This window comes from Sturnira hondurensis, unplaced genomic scaffold, assembly GCF_014824575.4.
Source record: "Sturnira hondurensis isolate 20B ecotype Veracruz unplaced genomic scaffold, ASM1482457v3 Scaffold0019910, whole genome shotgun sequence".
NCBI classification, from domain to species: Eukaryota; Metazoa; Chordata; class Mammalia; order Chiroptera; family Phyllostomidae; genus Sturnira; species Sturnira hondurensis.
In genome coordinates this window covers 2,031,791-2,049,972 of record NW_028092541.1, presented here as the reverse complement: position 1 = coordinate 2,049,972, position 18,182 = coordinate 2,031,791, and the positions used below count along the sequence as shown (strand labels likewise).

General features: G+C 34.2%; 2 pseudogenes; one reads left to right on the top strand and one right to left on the bottom strand.

Moving 5' to 3' along the window:
- Positions 1 to 1,065: 1,065 nt before the first annotated feature.
- On the bottom strand, positions 1,066 to 11,991 carry LOC118974866 (60S ribosomal protein L12-like; annotated as a pseudogene).
- A 1,643-nt stretch (positions 11,992 to 13,634) lies between these two features.
- On the top strand, positions 13,635 to 14,403 carry LOC118974879 (probable global transcription activator SNF2L2; annotated as a pseudogene).
- Positions 14,404 to 18,182: the final 3,779 nt, after the last annotated feature.

Below are 18,182 nucleotides of genomic sequence, written 5' to 3'. Positions count from 1 at the left end.
TTCCCAGAACATCTAGTGAGTATTCTATTCAGCCGGCATGTCTATCACTGACGAAGAGCCGAGAGGCAGAAGCAAAGCAAGTGCTTAGATTATCTGACCTCTTTATAGGTAGCGGATGGGTTAATTAAATTGGCAAATGTCAAAAAATCAAGTAATTCCGAATGGTTTACAAACTCCCAACAGTATAATTTGAACAATTTCAAAAATCATTTGAGAAAAACATGACATATAAATGGTTATTTTTCCTCTGACATTTATAAAAGTAAAAGCTTACAATTTTCCTCCAACACATTTAGTAACTCTTTACCCATCTTCTGTACATTCTCCTCTTACTAAATGTTGATGATTTTAGGACTCTGTCCTTGGTCCTTGTGTCTTTTTTCTCTCCATACTCTCCTTAGGTGATACCATTTGCTTACATATTTTTTCATATTGGATTCAAATATTGGTGATATTAAAATATTTAATTTTAATAATAAAAAACTATAATTTCTGAAGGAAATTGATTATGGAGCAGGCCAGGGACCCAGAGAGAGCCAGGGTGACTGAAGTAGCAGGAAGAAGGTACTTGTAGGACTCAGGGCACAGGTATCTTTACAACAGTATACAAAAGTATTTCAATATTTCTTCAACTGGTCCAGCTGAACAATTTGTGATAACTGAAAACCATTCTTCACACTGAAGTGGGTTTTTTGGCATATTTATCATTACTAAAAAACCTCCTTTTCATTTGATTTTACTGTATTTTTAAATCATGAATTTTTTATTCAAATGTTTACTGGACACTTACAAAAAAACAGGCACACGTGTAGGTACTTGAGATACAACAGTAACCAAAACAGACAAAGATTCCACTATATCTAGATGATACATACCACTCTGGTATGAACATTTTTATCAGTTTTGATTTCATCAGTAGAGCAGAACCATTATAAATATTACAGGAATATGATATTCAGTACAGGTAATATAAGTTTAAAAATTCAAAAAGAATCCAGACAGGGAGTAAAGGTCTAGAACGCTAGAGCCAGAGAATCAGAGAAGCATCCACTAACAGCTTCAGCCTCAAGCAATGTAGCTGGTAGAGATTGCCATCTCCCAGGGAATTCCAAGAAGCCACTGCATCTGGCTCTGGGAACTTCTGAGAGCGGCAGCTTCCACTTTACTTCTGTCTGCCAACATGTCTGTTCCTCTATTGGTAAACCCTAAGAGTCAGATTATCGGAAATGTCAAGCCCACCTAGAAAGGAAGGGACAGTGACATCAAATGACAACACTGAATCCAGCAAAAAGCATTTCCACCCATAATTGGTTTTTTTAAATGACTTCCTTTTTTGAGTGTAATATTTTTGTTGGGTATTGTTTTTATGGCTATGCTAATTTTACAAAATAAATTGGAAAGGTTGTATGTTTTACCAAATTGTTGACTACTGTGTATATATCTTCTTAGTATTATCTCTTCTTTGAAGGACCAAAATGAATTAATTTATAAAACCATTTGGGCCAACTAATATTTCAGAGATAATTCTTTTGTATTTTTTCCAATAGCCTTTACAAACTCTGCTTATTTATGTTTTCTACTTCCTCTTTCATCATTTTAGATTTTTTCCAGAAATTATTCTTTATTCTTCCAAATTTTAAAACTAGAGTTCTGCATATTATTTTCTACTTAAAAATCTGTTTCCTAGCTGTTTGTGTTAGCCTTGCTGGACAACTAACCACCCAAGAATCTGTTTCTTACAAGGATTTATTTTTCATTCAAACTGTATTTCAACACTGTATTTTGCTTAGTTTTTACTTCTCTAAAACTTCAAATATATGAAATCATACATTGGTGCTCTTTTATTAAGGTTTCTGTCACTTAGAATAATACTTTTTAAAATTATCCATGTTGTAGGAGTAGTTCATTCCTTTCCATCAATGAGTAGTATTCTGTTATAAGCATATACATATTTAATAATTATCTATACTCCTGTTGATCAATATCTGGGCTATTTTCAGTTTTGGCTATTATGCATATATTTGCTGTAAAACATTTTTCAACTTCTTTACAATGACATATATTTTTATTTCTCTTGGGTAAATTCCTAGGAGTTGCATTCCTGTGCTATATGTATGGTAGGTTTATATTTAGTTTTATAGGAAACTGAGTAACATTTTCCAGAAACCTGGCTTCAAAGTCAGTGTTCCTACTATTATGATAGAGTTGGAGTGTGCATGAAGAAAAAATATAAAATTTTTCCAAATAGAAAATTTAGGGAAAGATATTTCAGATTAATACATTTCAGTTTAAGAGAATGATATTAATAAAAGCATGCAATTGTGAGAGTGAATTTTACTCTAGAGAAGGAAATGAGATATGTTATGAGTTTGATATAGTAAGAGATGAGATTGCAAAGGTAATTAAGTAATTTCCTGGGGTTCTGCTTGATCACAGTGCTAAAGATATATGTCTTAATGCCAATAAACATGGGAAATCACAGGAGTTTTGGGGGAAGGTGTAGTCATTCATTCATTCTCTACAGTGAATGTTTGCTGAATGCCAAGTATACGCAAGCATCATAGTGGTCCCTGGAGGTTTATGAGAATAGGTTCTAAAGATCTAAGACAGCACAATATCAGAAAAGGAAAGAACATCTCTGAGAAATACCTAAAAGGAGAAATCCAAAGGATTTCTGGTTACTAGATTTAGTTTCCTAAAAGAGAGTAAAGGCTTACTATTATCCAAAGCTTGAATTATCAGGTAATTGGTATTGCCTTTAACCACAGTAGAGAATTTAAAAGACCATGAAAGAGCTAGGTATCTGGAAGCTGAATGTGTTTTTAAAGACATCCCTTCCAGGGAACACAATCGTTTTGTTATAACACTGAGTACCTTATAATAAAAGTTCTAAGTGTAACCAAGTTTCAGTCTTTCAGGTTTTTCATTAAAAATTGTTTAAGCTACTCTGTAATAAACATAGAGCAATTTAAATTCAAAGTTGGTATACCACAGTCCAATTACATTGATTAGTTCTGTCAAATAGTTTCTTAGAATAGTTTTATATGTTGTAGGAAATATAGCCAAGAGGATTATATTTTCCTTGAAAATAGCAATATTCAGAGATTTAGAAAATGATTTCAGGGCTTTTTAAATTTAATAATGCATAAGTATTGGTGCTTTTTTGGACTAAAGCCAAACTAATTTGCAGAAGTTAAAGGCAGAGGGAAACATCATAGCATATTTTTTCAAGGAAAAGAATGTATAGTCATATTTAATGATGTAAGTTACTTTAATGTTATGCCTATAAAGAATCTGAGGATATGTGTAAAACATGAGTCAGAAGTGAATATATCATGTAATAATAGCTCTACTAGCAATTTTTCTCTTCCATTATTTTCACAGGCCCTTACCCTGAGTCTAATTGTCATACAGTAATCTCTTAATTATTTGCACATGCTTCTCTTATGAGTAATCCTTAAGTAGTATATTTTCTTCTCAGCTGAATAGATTCTTAAATTCCACTTTTTCTCCCCATCATTTAGATTCTCTCTTTGTTTGATAATGCCGGGACCACTATTTAGTGATCCCTCTCCACCCATCTGCACAGTCCTGTCAATTTCTGATTATGAAAGGTATGATCAAAGTAACAATTCAAAATAGTAGCCTTAAATAGGAGAGGCTGAGGCAATTCAATTAAAAGATAGCACTAATTCAAAAATAATAAAAAGGGCACTGGATAAGTCAGTTATGTCACAATGCCGCAAAAACAATTGGTTCCCAAACTCAGTGACTTAAAACTCCAATTATTATCCTCATCACATAGGTATGGGGTGGTTGGAAATTACCTTATTTAGATGGGCCTGTCTCTATTGGTTCTAAGCTTCATTCAGGCCTGCTCTACATGTCACTCACCCACCTTAGACCATTAATTTTGAAGGTATGTTCTTCTTGGCAAGAGGCAGGAGTGCAAAAATGGCCAATAAAAACTTGTTGCCTCTTAAGGCCAGAATTAGAACTGGCTCACTTGTGCCAACTGCTCACATTCTGTGAGCCAAACCAAGTCACTTGACCGAGCCCTATAAAACGGGGCAGGAAGTATATTTCTCCCGTAACATTGGGGAAAGGACTACAGACTATAAATAATGATTTAAATCAACCCGGTCACTTAAGCAATCTAAAATATTTCTACGGTTAGTCTTCACTCTAGAGTTTTACACCTATGTATTTCCATACCTAGCTGTCCAGGTACCTCAACTTCTCAGTCCTTGGGTCTTCCAAACTTGCCCAGCGGAATGTTTTAACAACCTTTCATTTGTAGGCACAGCCACATCCAGTCCCTGAGTCATCAACAATGTAAAAGGCAGCAGAGAATTGACCTCTTTTCCTCTAAAAAATGTTTGCATGGTGTGACTGGCTTTGAACTAGGATTCTGTTGCAATAGTTTGAATGAGGTTGCAATAGTTCATTTTAAAAAATTCATTGTGTAGTATGAACAATTTAACGACATTAATTTAAAATTCCAATCCATGGACATAGAATATATTTGCATTTAGTTGTGCCTTCTTTAATTTCTTTCATTGATGTCTTCAATCTTTTACCTCCTTAGTGAAATTTGTTATTAAGTGTTTATTATTTTGATACTATTATCACTGGGATTGTTTTTTTTTATTTCATTTTTGGTCGTTCATTTTTAGTGTATATAAACATAATGGGTTTTTGTATATTAATTTGGTATCCTGCAACTTTACAGACTTTAATTATTAGTTCTAATAGTTCTTTTATCTTTCTTTTGGTGAATGATTAGGGTTTTCTATATATAAGATCATGTCATCTAAAAACAGAGACAATTAACATTTTCCTTCCTACTTGAATGTCTTTTTATTTCTTTGTCTTGACTAATTGTGCTGGCCTAAATTTTCAGTACTACATTGAATAAGAGTGGTGAGAGAGGGCATCTTTGTCTTTTTTCTGATCTTAGAGGAAGCCCTTTCAGCTTTTCATCTTTGAATATGATGGGAGCTGTTACTTTGTTATAGATGGCTTCTACTATGTTGGATACATTTTTATATATCTGATTCAATGGAAACTTTTCACATGAGCAATGTTGAATTTTGTCAAACATTTTTCTGCATCTATTGAGATGGTCACATGATTTTTAGCCTTCAATCTAGTATATCAACTTTAGGGTTTGCATATGTTGAAACTTTCTGGCATCCCAGGAATAGATCACACTTGATGTTTATGGTGTATAATCCTCTTTGTGTGCTGATGGATTCGGTTTGTTAGTATTTTGTTGAGGATTTTTCATCTATGTCTATTAGAAATACTGGCCTCAATAAGCTGGAAAAAATATACATATTTATACACCAGAACAACATAAATAAAATTAAAAGTCAATTAAAAATAAATAACGTATTGTTGGTTCAATGACAAAACCAGAAATCATTCTCATTCTGATTTATTTAATCAGTAAATATAATTGAAAACCTAGTTAATGCGAGATTTTATTTTAAATTAAGATTTCATTGGGTTAAGAAAGAAACATTTTGACAAGCAGCAGACCTAGAATCTGGAAACAAAAGGCAAAACAAATGATATGACAATAATTAAATAATTATTTGTTTTCATCTTCAATCTAACATCCTCTGCTCTGTAGCAAGCTCTATTTTATTCCATATCGAAGTCTACAAAGTCAAAGGGCCAATTAAAAAAAAAACTATCAAGCCCTGACCAGTGTGGCTCTCGGTTGGTTGGTTTGCATCATCCTGCAAAGCGAAAGGTCACTGGTTCCATTCCCGGTCAGGTACATCCCTGGGTTGTGGGTTCTTCCCAGGTCTGGGTGCCACGCAAGGGGCAACCCATCAAGGTCTCTCTCCCTCTTTTCTTCCCCCTTTGCCCCTCTTTTGAAAAAATAAACAGATAAAATCTTTATTAAAAAAGCTATGAAAAATGCCAGTCAAATCCATGATCTTCTTTAAAACCTCATCTTTGAATATTAAAGATTCATTTAATTATTTAAAGTGATGTGATAAAATGTTCTTATATTCCTTAACTTACAACATTGGTGTTTCACCATATACCCAATGCATATTTCAAATGTTTATAATATTAAATCATAGACAAATCTTGCTTTATATTAAAAAATTTTAAGTCAAAAGTTCTCTGCTTTCTTTAGAAATATCTAAATTTAAAGTCACAACCAATTGTGTTTTTTACAGAAAGATGCATAGTATTCAAATAAAATATAAATATGACAATACACTTTATTCTCCATGTAGTGGTAAAGGTTAAGTACAATTTCTCTCTTCTTCCTAAGGACATCAGGGCATAACATTGGAAAATAGGTCCATATACAAATAAATACAGTCCTAGGACTGTAAGCCCATCAGTAATAAGTATTATCCTTCACTCTCACAAGAATGGACATTTAATGGGATAATAATAAGGTAACTTACACTCTGTAAATAACTGAATACATTTAATATTTGCTTAGTTTGTGATATGAAAAAAGTTGGCTCAAGCAATTTAAAGGAATAATTAGCTATAGAACCAAAAGTAGCATTTTTATGTTGTGGTAGTTTGCCTTTCTAAAGAAACGATTGATGTAAATATAATACATTTAAAGTGGTTTGCCAATCTCACTATATTTATTACTAAAGATATTATTTATAATGATATTAGTTAAAAAGAAAAGTAAAATATAATATTCAATATATCATGCCTTTAAAAGCCATTGTTCTAGAAGAAAATTTTTGTTTGCTTTTCAGAAATATTTCTTAAAATGAGAGGCTTGGTATAATGGGAAGTAGGCCAAATAAAGACATTTGATAGAGGATTTTACCATTTAAAACATACTTTACTAAAAAATGTTAAAAATTTAAATCTGTAGTTAAAAAATGATTACGAAAATTATTAATTCACATAGAAACTGGCTCATTATCATACCTGCTGCTAAAAAAATTTGTGAAACAGATTTCATGTTGGCAAGAAGAATTGCGGGCTGTCTGAGATATAAAAATATCTACAAGCATAAAATATATTCTATGCAGTTAGAGAAGCACAGATGCGAATTTCTGAAGATTTCTCTTGTGGGTGATTTTCAGTCTCAGTGGAGACAGGAAGTTTTAAGAAAGGCTACCTGACGAAGATGATGTCCTGAATCAGTTTGACCTATTCCTAGATCAAAGTATTATTATAGATAAGGGTATGGGATCATTTAAACTTAATGAATTAACCAGATGTAGATGTACAGTAAACATGTTCCATAATAAACTGGAAGAAATGGGTATTTCAGATTTTGTTTCAAAGTTTTGTGTTGTTATTTTTAATTGTACAATGATCTTTAACTGAAATATTTTCCTTTGCAGTTTTTCACTAGCCGTGCCCTCCACTGCACCACTGTTAATGTCACCTATGATGTCATGAAGGTGGCGGCCATCAACGTTGCAGCCCAGAGAATTCTCTAGCGGAAGATCGATGCCACATCTGTTGGGCAATGTTGGCAATCTTATCAGAAGTGAAATTTCCATTTTCCTTAGTACTTTTAGCCTCTTCCTGCCTCGTGGCAGTTCTTTGAGGACTTTGATGATCAGGGCAGAGGCAAGAAGGCACTATCTCAGTCTGGGCCTCTCTGTCTTCAACGGTCAGTTCCACGGTAATCCTCAGACCCTTCCAATCTTCGGCAATATCATCACCAAACATTTTAAGAGACAGACCCAGAATATCAGTCTTGGAGGACAGGGCGTATGTGGCACCACCTTCTGGACCCACACACCTCAGGTATACAGCTTTGATCTCAGGGTCAAACTTCAGTGGCCTGGTAGGGGCGGCCAGTGTCAGATGAACCCAGATTCCGGACGAATGAAGAGAGTTGCGCCTTAGCTTCCTCTGAAAAGCCAAAAGCTACTTCAAAGTCTTTATATTCTTTGTTTCTGAGAGAATTAGGAATTTTGAAACATTTCCAGATGGTGCCATTTGAATTATTTTCCACTATGTACTGAAAAATAAAATATCTTCATATTGAACGTTCCAGATATTTTTTGTTTTCAAATTTCGACTGGCAAAATAAATAAATAAATAAATAAATATATATATATATATATATATAAATAAAATTTTAAACCTCATAAGCTGATGCTGTTGAAATAGTTTTGTGATTTGTATAATGTTACTCTGTTCTATAGAGGCTGTTAAAAGTGAATTTTTAGAAGAAAGAATTATAAAAGTATCCAATGAACTCGTATTTTAAAAAAGCAGAAACTTCAAAAGTATTTTTATTTTTTGTACTTACCTCTGTTTTATTTTTCATATATTTTATTGATTATGTTATTATACTTGTCCCAGTTTTCTCCTTTGGTTCCACTCCACCCAGTACCCTTCTTCACACCAGCATTCCCCCGCTTAGTTCATGTCCATGGGTTGTACATATAAATCTTCAGCTTTCCATTTCCTGTACCATTCTTAACCTCTCCTGCCTATTTTGTACCTACCATTTATGCTTCTTATTCCCTTTTCCCCCATTCTCCCCCTTCCCCCTCCTAGCCGATATCCTTCCATGAGATCTCCATATCTATAATTCTGAGAATATTCTGGTTGTTTGCTTTTTTATTTGTTTATTTGACTTTTAGATTCAGTTGTTAATAGTTGTGAATTTGTTGCCTTTTTAATGTTCATAGTTTTGCTTAAATAAGTTCCTTGAACATTTCCTCTAATAATAACGGCTTGGTGATTATGAACCTCCTTAGCTTTACCTTGTCTGGGAAGCACTTTATCTGCCTTTCCATTCTAAATGATAGCTTTGCTGGATAGAGCAGTCTAGGTAGGTCCTTGTTCCTTGTTTTTAATCAGTTTAAATGCTTCTTGCCAGTCCCTTCTTGCCTGCAGTTTCTTTTGAGAAATAAGTTGATAGTCTTATGGGAACTCCTTTGGAGGTAAGTCTCTGCTTTTTTCTTGCTACTTTTAAGATTCTCTTTTTATATCTTACCACTGGCTTTTTTTTAAAAACTTTCTACAGGTTTGAACATTCTTTCTTTTATATATTTTATTTATTTATCTTTAGAGGAGAAGAGAAAGAGAGAGGAAGAGAAACATCAATGTATGGTTGCTTCTCGTGCATCCCCTGCTGGGGACTGGCCCCTGCCGGGAACTGGCCTGCAATCCAGGCATGTGCCCTGACTGGGAATCCAACCGCGATCGTCTGGTTCGCAGGCCCGCACTCAATCCACTGAGCTACACCAGCCAGGGCCAGTTACCTCTGGCATTTTAACTGTGATGTGTCTTGTGATGTGTCTTTACTTATTTTAAAAATAAAATAAGTAAATATTTAAAAACCCTGAAAATACCAAAGGTAATTATAATTTATTACACTAACTTTAATGTGTTTATGAAAAGAATTGTATCCAACCATGTTGTATTAATTGTTCCCAGGAATATCTTATTAAGTTAAACTCACATCTCTTTTATGGGGCAATTTTAACTTAAAGTAATATTTCACTTTTTCTTTTGTTTTCTTTTTCACATTGTTATTTCTTACTGTTAGTGTCTCTTGAGTGAATATTTGCATCATGAATACAAAGAATATTAAATTATCTCACCATAATAATATTATGATTGATAAAATAATTAAGTAAACTAGCCTTTATAATTACATTGTTTTATTAGAATAGTTATGAGTGTCACTGTCCTTAAACATACCCTGAATCTCATATTATAATCACAGAACACTTAATAAACAAGATAACTAAACAAATTTGGAAATTTTCATAAAGCTTTCCCAAGCTTTTTTTTATTTAATTTAGGAAACCTAATCCCAAATATTTACTGAGTACTTTGTAATGTTAAGGAAGAATGAAACCTAAAATTTGTACCCTATGCTTAAGCAACTACCATCTGCATGTGAGATAATACAAATATACATGAAAGGTAGAGTATAAGCAACATTTTGAAGGAGTGTTTTAGCATTGTATGACTATTTTAACACTGTCCTCTCAATCTAGCTCAGTTTTTATAAGAAAAAAATAAAATTTAATTTAAATATTAATAAACCTTAAAATACAAGCAGAAACCGACCACTTCTATCTCCTCTCCTTCTATCTCCCTGGTATGAACCACCATCTATCTCTCACCGATATTACTCCAATAGCCTCCTAACAACACGACCTAATTCTGGAGTTATCCCTGTACACATTATTTCTAATAGCAGCCAAAATAATACTTTGAAAATGGAAGTCATATTTTGCCACTCACATGCTTAAAAAACTGCCCTGGCTGGTGTGGCTCTGTGGGTTGAGCTCTGCCCTGCGAACCAAAGGGTCATTAGTTTGATTTTCAGTCAAGAGCATATGACTGGGCTGCTGAGCAGGTCTTTGGTTGGGGACCTATGTTGCTGGCCAGGTGCCCAGCTGGAGGCACATGAGAGGCAACCACACAGTGATGTTTAAAAACTGATGTGGCCCCCCCATTTTATTTGAGGTAGAGTTATAGTCCATAAAGTATCTTTAAGATCTTATATGATCGTCTCTTCAACCCTTAGCAAGCACACTGCAAAAGTTCATATGCAATTTTCTTTTGTTTATCAACTCTGCTCACTCGGCTCCTTCCAGTTTGGCTTCCTTTGAGTTTTCAAACCCCCCAAGAGTGCTTCACTCTTAGTAAGGTCTTTGCAATATCTACTCCTCCTGCCTGGAACACTTTTACTCCAAATATCTGCAAGTCAGTGTGCTTATTTCCAACATTGCTCAAGTATCCTTAACTATACTCTTTTTTTTTATGAATTTAATCTTTATTGTATTTTTCCCATCACCATTAATTCCCTTATTCTTTACTTCTTACAGCATTCTTGATTCCTTTCTCCTTTTCTCTCATTCCATCAATGCTCTAACTCCTCTCCCTAAGCCCTCATTCTGCTCAACATCTATGAGTCTGTCTTCATTTTTCTTGTTATTTCAGTTTGTTCATTAGATTCCATAGTTGAGTGAAATCATAAATTGCATCCTACTCCTCAGCTCTGACACTTTCAAGTCTTATTACCTTGATCTAAGTATTGTTATTCCATAGCAGTTATTGCATTCTAATAAACTAATTATTTCATTATTAGTAATGTTTATTTTTTTGTTAAGCACATAAAGCTAAAGCTAGAATCTTTGTATTGCCTGATGCTTTGTATTACCTTTTTAAAAATATTTTATTTATTTATTTTTAGAGAGGTGAAAAGGGAGGGAGAGAAACACTGATGTTTTTCTCAATGCTTTGACTGCCCCTCACACATACCCTGACTGGGAGGAATCCACAACCCAGGCATGCTCTCCAACCAGGAATCAAACCAATGACCCTTTGCCTCACTGAATGATGGCCAACCAACTGAGGTTGGTGATATATCTTTAATGACCTGATGATATACCTTAATTATGTAGAGCAATGTAGGGCACACAGTGAGAGCTTAATACAAGTGTGTGGGGTAAATAAACAAATGATTATTTTAACAAATAGGAAATGCTATTTAACAAATAGGAAACTTTCCTAGAAAGTTTGATTTCTATTAAAATGGAAGCCACCTATATTGTGTTTAGATTTTTGTTTATTTTTATTCTTTCATTTTCAATCACAAACTTTTGCTAGAAAGGCCAAAATACCACCATCGATGTATATAAAAAAGCAAGAAATAATGATAGAAAAATTATCAATGAGCTTCTCTTTATTATCTTTGATCAAATATAGAAGTTCAAAGTTAAAGTTTAACTACTTTGCTATTTGCTATTTAAAAATAGAATATCTGTTATGATACTATATTAGGTAAGTAACTAGTCTGCTCTTCCAGCACACAAATCAAGTTCTGGGCTTTGGGTCACTTTTTGAGAGGGGACAATTTATGTAGGTTTTGTGGAAAGAACAAAACCTACATACTAAATAGCTTCTCTCTTTTAGTGAAAACAGACCTTGGCATACCTGGTTTGTTCTTGTTTCCCCTTTACTAGAGCTGGCATATTTTTTCCCTGCCAGAACATACACCATGGGTATATATGCCTAAGGGTATAAACTGAATTATGTGAATTCATCCCTATGTTAACTAAAACTGTACTGCTTTCTCTACTACCAAAGTACATACATACATACATACATACATATCAAACTACATTGATACATATCAGGATGTTAATGTAGTGAGTACTGCACATCAAATTTTATGTGTTTTCATAAAAATATTTAAAAATTCACAAACATTTGTTCTTTGCTTACTTATAAATACAAGGTAGCAGCATAGAATAGATGGGAAAGGACCAGAGTTTGACACTGACTAAAGAATCACTTCTTGGCTTTATTATGAGCATACTTTTTGAAAGAACATAGGGAGGCAGATCCAACTGCTCCATACTGGCATCTGACTAGAACTTTATTCTTTTGTTCATTCAATTTTTAAAAAGCTATTGAACTTATGACTCAATAAATTACATAGCAGGGTTCAATATAAGACATGGTCTTTGCTTAAAAAGATAAATCATCAACCTGTAAGAGAGAGAGAGATAACAACACAATTAGAGTACAATACACTAATTATCCTGGGCAGCCAAATGCAAGCAAAACTTCCATAGAAGAAATAGAATGAACATTTCTCTACTCTGACACTAAAAAGCCAATACTCACTAAACTTTAGCTGAATGAGTTTCCTATTTTGAGCATTCAATAATTTTGCTTCTTAGATTTCTTCTTTACTTTAAAATTACACCAGAATGTGCATTTATAAAACAAATGTCGCATGCTGATATCAACCTGATATTTCTGGAATATACATTTAGTTATGTCTCTCTGGGTCCTCCAGTGCAGTCTCCCCCCGCAAGTGACTACAAACCCTTTCAGAACTTGAGCCTTTGCCTTTACCTCTCATGTAAAGGTCCTTCCATACCTTGCTTTTTTTCAAAATTCAACCATCTCACTTTTCCAAGGACTGTATTGCTTTTTCATTCAATGATGTGAAACCTTTTATAGCTTCTTCAAAAAAAATGCTATAAGAATTTTGTGCTTCTGAATCTTTGTGCATGAGTATTTTCCATGCCTAAAATATATTATTGCAACATTACTCCATAGTAAACTCTGCCTACCCTTTAAAACTTTCTTACATTCTGCGAAGCCTTAGGCCACAGAGTTATCCACTCCCACTCATACCTCTGAAGTTTCATTGAAAGTTTTCCTTTTGCATTTATCACATCATATTTTAAAAGTTGTCTCATTTCCTTCTGTGTCTACTTGGCTGGAGCATCTTGAAAATAGGAGAGAGATAAGCAGCATGTACATCTGCTGATGACCCTGGGAGGACTTACTGCTAGAGGTCTTCAAAACAGTCTCCTAGATGGGATAGAACATATACTCCTGTTCCTTGCAGAGATCCTTTGTGAAATTTCTTCCACTGAGCAGCAGGACTCTTGGGGGCTCATGCCACTGAAGATGCCAATTTGAAAAAAAATGGAAGAGGAAGTATGGCTTAAAAGGAAAGGAAGGAAGGAAGGAAGGAAGGGAAGAAGAAAGAGAGAAGAAGAAAGAAAGAAGGAAAGAAAGAGAAAAGAAGAGAGAAAGAAAAGAAAAAAAGAAAAGGAAGGGAGGGAGGGAGGAAGGAAGGAAGGGAAGAAGAAAGAGAGAAGAAGAAAGAAGAAGAGAGAAAGAGAAGAAAAGGAAGGAAGGAAAGAAATCCTGTAAAAGCAGATGTGGGGAAGCTAAAGGTAAAAGAAGAGGTCACCCTCCTGCTGAGAAACATCACCAATCCCTGATTCCCACCCCCACCTGCCCACACCCCCAAATGACAAAGCAGACGAATGCTATTATCGATACCGTGATAAACTACAAAGACAAGTGTAAGGTAGAGAAGGTGCACAGCAATCCTGAATTGGAAATAGCAGAAAACAGTGCAGGATGATGACTCAGCGACATCTTCATTCAGTTACCTTCAAGGAAAGAATTACCAGAATACTAAAAATTAATTAGGAAGCTGGTGGATTTCAAAAAATAGGGAAATAATTTATAATCATAAATAACAGTGCCTGGGAGGCCTGGAGAAAGACGGCCTGCTTCTCTGTCATAATGCTCAGCTGTTCAACTTGGAGGGATCCACCTGTAAGATTCCATCCTCAGAGGAGAAAATTATCAAAGAAGAGGAGATGAGGATGAAAGCAATGAAGAGGAGGTGGAAGAAGATGAAGAGGAGTCAGATTTGGAGGCAAAATTCGTTAAGGTGAAAATGAAGCTCAGTAAAAGAGATGAGAAAGATTGGGAATAAGGAAAAAGGCAAGAAAAAGGCCAAACTGAGGAAAAGCCAAACCTGGTGTGGGTGATTTCCACAGCAATGAAGAACAGGATGAAAATGAACAGTCAGAAGCAAGTGGGGCTGATGATGAGTGAGGGAAAGACATCTGTCTTTGTAGAACTAAATTCCTTCCTCCCCTCTCTCATTTCTACCCAATGTGTTTATTTGTCATATGGGTACTGGGTTGTTTCTGTATCACCATTATCTATAAACTAGCTTTCAGACAGTGCCAGACAAGCCTATGATACCATGGTGTAAACACACACACACACACACACACACACACACACACACAAATATTCGTACCATATTGTAACCAAATGGGCCTCAAAGATTCAAAGATTAAAACAAACAAAACAAAACTTACAATGAAAAATATGTGGGTGGATAGTATACTACTATGGGTGGGCCTAATTTGGTAATGGTTTGTTTGTGCCTGGTTTTATCACCTGTTCAGATAAGAAGATTTTTGTCTTTTTGTAGCACTGGTAACCAGAAGACATTAAACGTCACTGGTTGTTTTATTTTTCATCAAGCAATCTTCAATATTTTTATTTTTTTAATATTTCTACATTGTGGTAATAGAAGGAACTTTAATAGGTTTTACTCAACTCATGTATAGTAGACTTCACCTTCACAGATGTTTTTCCATTTTATGTACTATGACCTCAAAAATGTATGACTTATGTCTACTATAAAATTGTGTAACTTTTTTCTGCTCTTGATTTTAAAAAGGTTTGTTGAAAATTGCACTAGATATTGCAATCTGTAGAGTGCATTGAATGGCTTTTTTCTCAGGTTGATATTCTCTGTTACCAATGTGTATTGTCTCCTTCTCCCTAAAGTGTACTTAATCTTTGCTTTCTTTGCACAATGTCCTTGATTGCAAGTCCTAAGCCTGAGGCAGACAAAATTCCAGCAATTTCCAAGAATGTGGTGTCAGTGCTTTCCTAATAGATAATTTAGCTCAACGACAAAAAAAAAATAAAGAGACATGGCTTTAATTTACATTTCCATTGTTTTTCACAGTACTGTCATCTATTAGTTATTAAATAAATGTGTTAATTAAAATGAATTTAACAATCATTTTATAAATTGTTGTTGATGTTTTTCATCTGTGCCAGTAAAAATATTTTTAAGTATCTACCTTTGCCATTTGTCTCTCAATGATAACCAGTTTGCCAGACTTCCCTAGCCTAAACTAATTCATAGTTTTGTTAGACTTTTAAAAAACTACATTGATACATTAAGATTACTCTTCAAAAACAAGAAGTGTACCTCAGAGAATATGATCTCAGTGTAGCTAACCTATTTTTCAAGCTTACAACCTAGATATATGTTAGATACAACTAATTCGTTTCTATTATATCCTCACCTGGAACCACTTTTTAAAACTATCAACATTTATCTTTCATTCATAGCTCAGAAACAGGAAGTTATGTATCTTTATTTCCAGGTGAAGTAATTACTAGGTATTCCATGAAACACACAAATTTTCCAAGTGGCGCAGTACTCAACCTAACAAAGAATGTTTGTTGCTCTAAAAAGTAAATGTTAATCTTTCTATTCATAAGAAAAAGATCGATGCCCGAATTGCCTAGCTTTTTATTATGTCGAATGGGAAGGAAAATACAGAAAACTCAGGAAGATCACAATAAAATTTGATCTGAATACTCTCCGTGTTCTGGCTCAGGCAGTATCATGTTTCTGTTCCCCACTGAATGAACACATCAGTCCAGGTTTCTGTGTCTTGACCTCTCGAGAAATGGTCTCATATTGATGGCCTGGCAATATATGAACCATTTCTTAATATTAGGGTAATTAACTGCCACTAAGTAATGTTTTTATATTCATCAGTTATACCAGCAAAATAGTTTAACTATATTTGAATGTTTATTTCTAGGTCAGAGTTTTCTCCAGTTATTGCAGTGATTGATCTGTGTGGGGTGGGGAGGGTAAGTTTTGAGAAAAAAATTCCTTAATAATTTATATTTTAAAATTTTGAAAGAATCCTAATCTTTTTAAATTATAGACTAATTGGATAGAAATAATAAAGTTAGTTTAGAATACAAAGTAGGTGACATACAAGACCTACAGCTGAATAATAATATCAAGTAACAACAAAACATAAAAGCAAAGGAGTCATCCCTAAAACAAACTTTAAGAGGTGATTTATTCTACCCTGGTTTAGTGTGGAAACTCATTTTTAAAATTGGTAGCAATTATGACTTCCAACCTATTTTAATGAACCAGGGGGCATAAATCCATAATAAAGGAACAGCAAGCATCAGTTCATATTTTTACTCTCAGAAGTAGTTACCTTGGTTCTTGGAATTGAAAGCAGTGTTTTATATTGTGTGCATGTGGCTGGAAATGGAAATAGGCTAGGTCTGTGCTGAAAGGGCAGTTTCACTGATCAACATAATATACTAAACAGATCTGGATCCTGTGAACTTGTGTCTTTTACTGTGTTAATATCATGACATCTAAAATCCCCCACATTTACCTCTGTGATTCTCATCATCCTACTTGATTTCAAAAGAAATACGTAGCTGCATGTTCTGGGTTCATAGGCTTGTGTTCTCAATCCAGATGCTAATTTTATGAATCCATCGTCAACAACACTTTTACTGCTTAAAACTGGACACCGAGTGACAGTATATACAAATATTGTAGATAGCAACATGGGTATTATAAAATCCAACTCTGTTACCAGCCTTTAAGTCAGTATTGGAAGGTGTACAGATCTTCTCAAATTCTCAACAGTTTTCTATGTGCATTGCTACAAATACAGAGATGTCGCTCTGTAGGAGTATGTATTTGTCTATTAGAAATAAAGTTCTGTGAATGATGTTTGGTGAAAACAGATTAGGTGATTGATAATTAGCCAGGGACACAGGATGAGGGGCAAATATGTTACAAATTTGTTATCAAGCCCAATAATATGTCTGAGAAAGATGGACTTATTAACAATACCATATAGTAATTATTTGTAGCCATGCTTTCCAAGTGTATTTTAAAATCCCACAGCTAGTACCTTAGCCCAGTGGCTTTCGGAAGCCACGTGTGTCGTGTCTACATACAGATGCTGGGCGTGAGCAGAGGCGTTGGAAACACACTGATAGGTAACAACCTCAAAAGATTGACAAATACAATTTTCATTTGGAAAATTGGGCCTTTCTTTAATAGCTTGAGTTAAAAGTCATAGCTCAGATAGTTAGTGCTTATAGAATATTTTGTATAATCAAAAAAGGCAAACTGATCAAATGAACACAGACAAAAACAAAACAATTCTATCCACACAGCAATTTTCCATGTTTATTCAACTTATATTGTATAGTATTGCATTTTAAGTGAAGAAAAAAAAATATCACTGCAGTAAATTTAATGTAGATTTAAAATTGGGCAATTATGTCTTTGTTAAAGTTGCTGATACTCTTTTTAATCTTATAAATCTTTTCCTTTTTTCAGTTTTAGTTAAGCTATAACCTGAACCAGCAAATCTGGTATGCATTTCTTTTAAAATAAAAATTATGCCTCTAGGCAATTTATATAAATTCAAAAAGTTCAGTTAAATGTTAGAAAGAATTAAGAAAACTATAGTTGGGTAAAATGAGCGTAACATCCATATCCTATTACAAGGCACTTTTATGAAACTAAATTAAAATTTCTATGTGGATTGAAATGTTCAAACAGTCTTATGGTACGGTTTACTTTCTTCTAAGATATACTTCCTTTTTCAGCTCTGTATATATTTTTAAAGATTTTTAAAATTTATTTTTAGAGAGAAGGAAAAGGAAGGAGAGAAACATCAAAGTGTGGTTGCCTTTCATGTACCCACTACTGGGGACCTGGCCTGCAACCCAGGCATGTGCCCTGACTGGGAATTGAACTGGTGACTCTTTAGTTC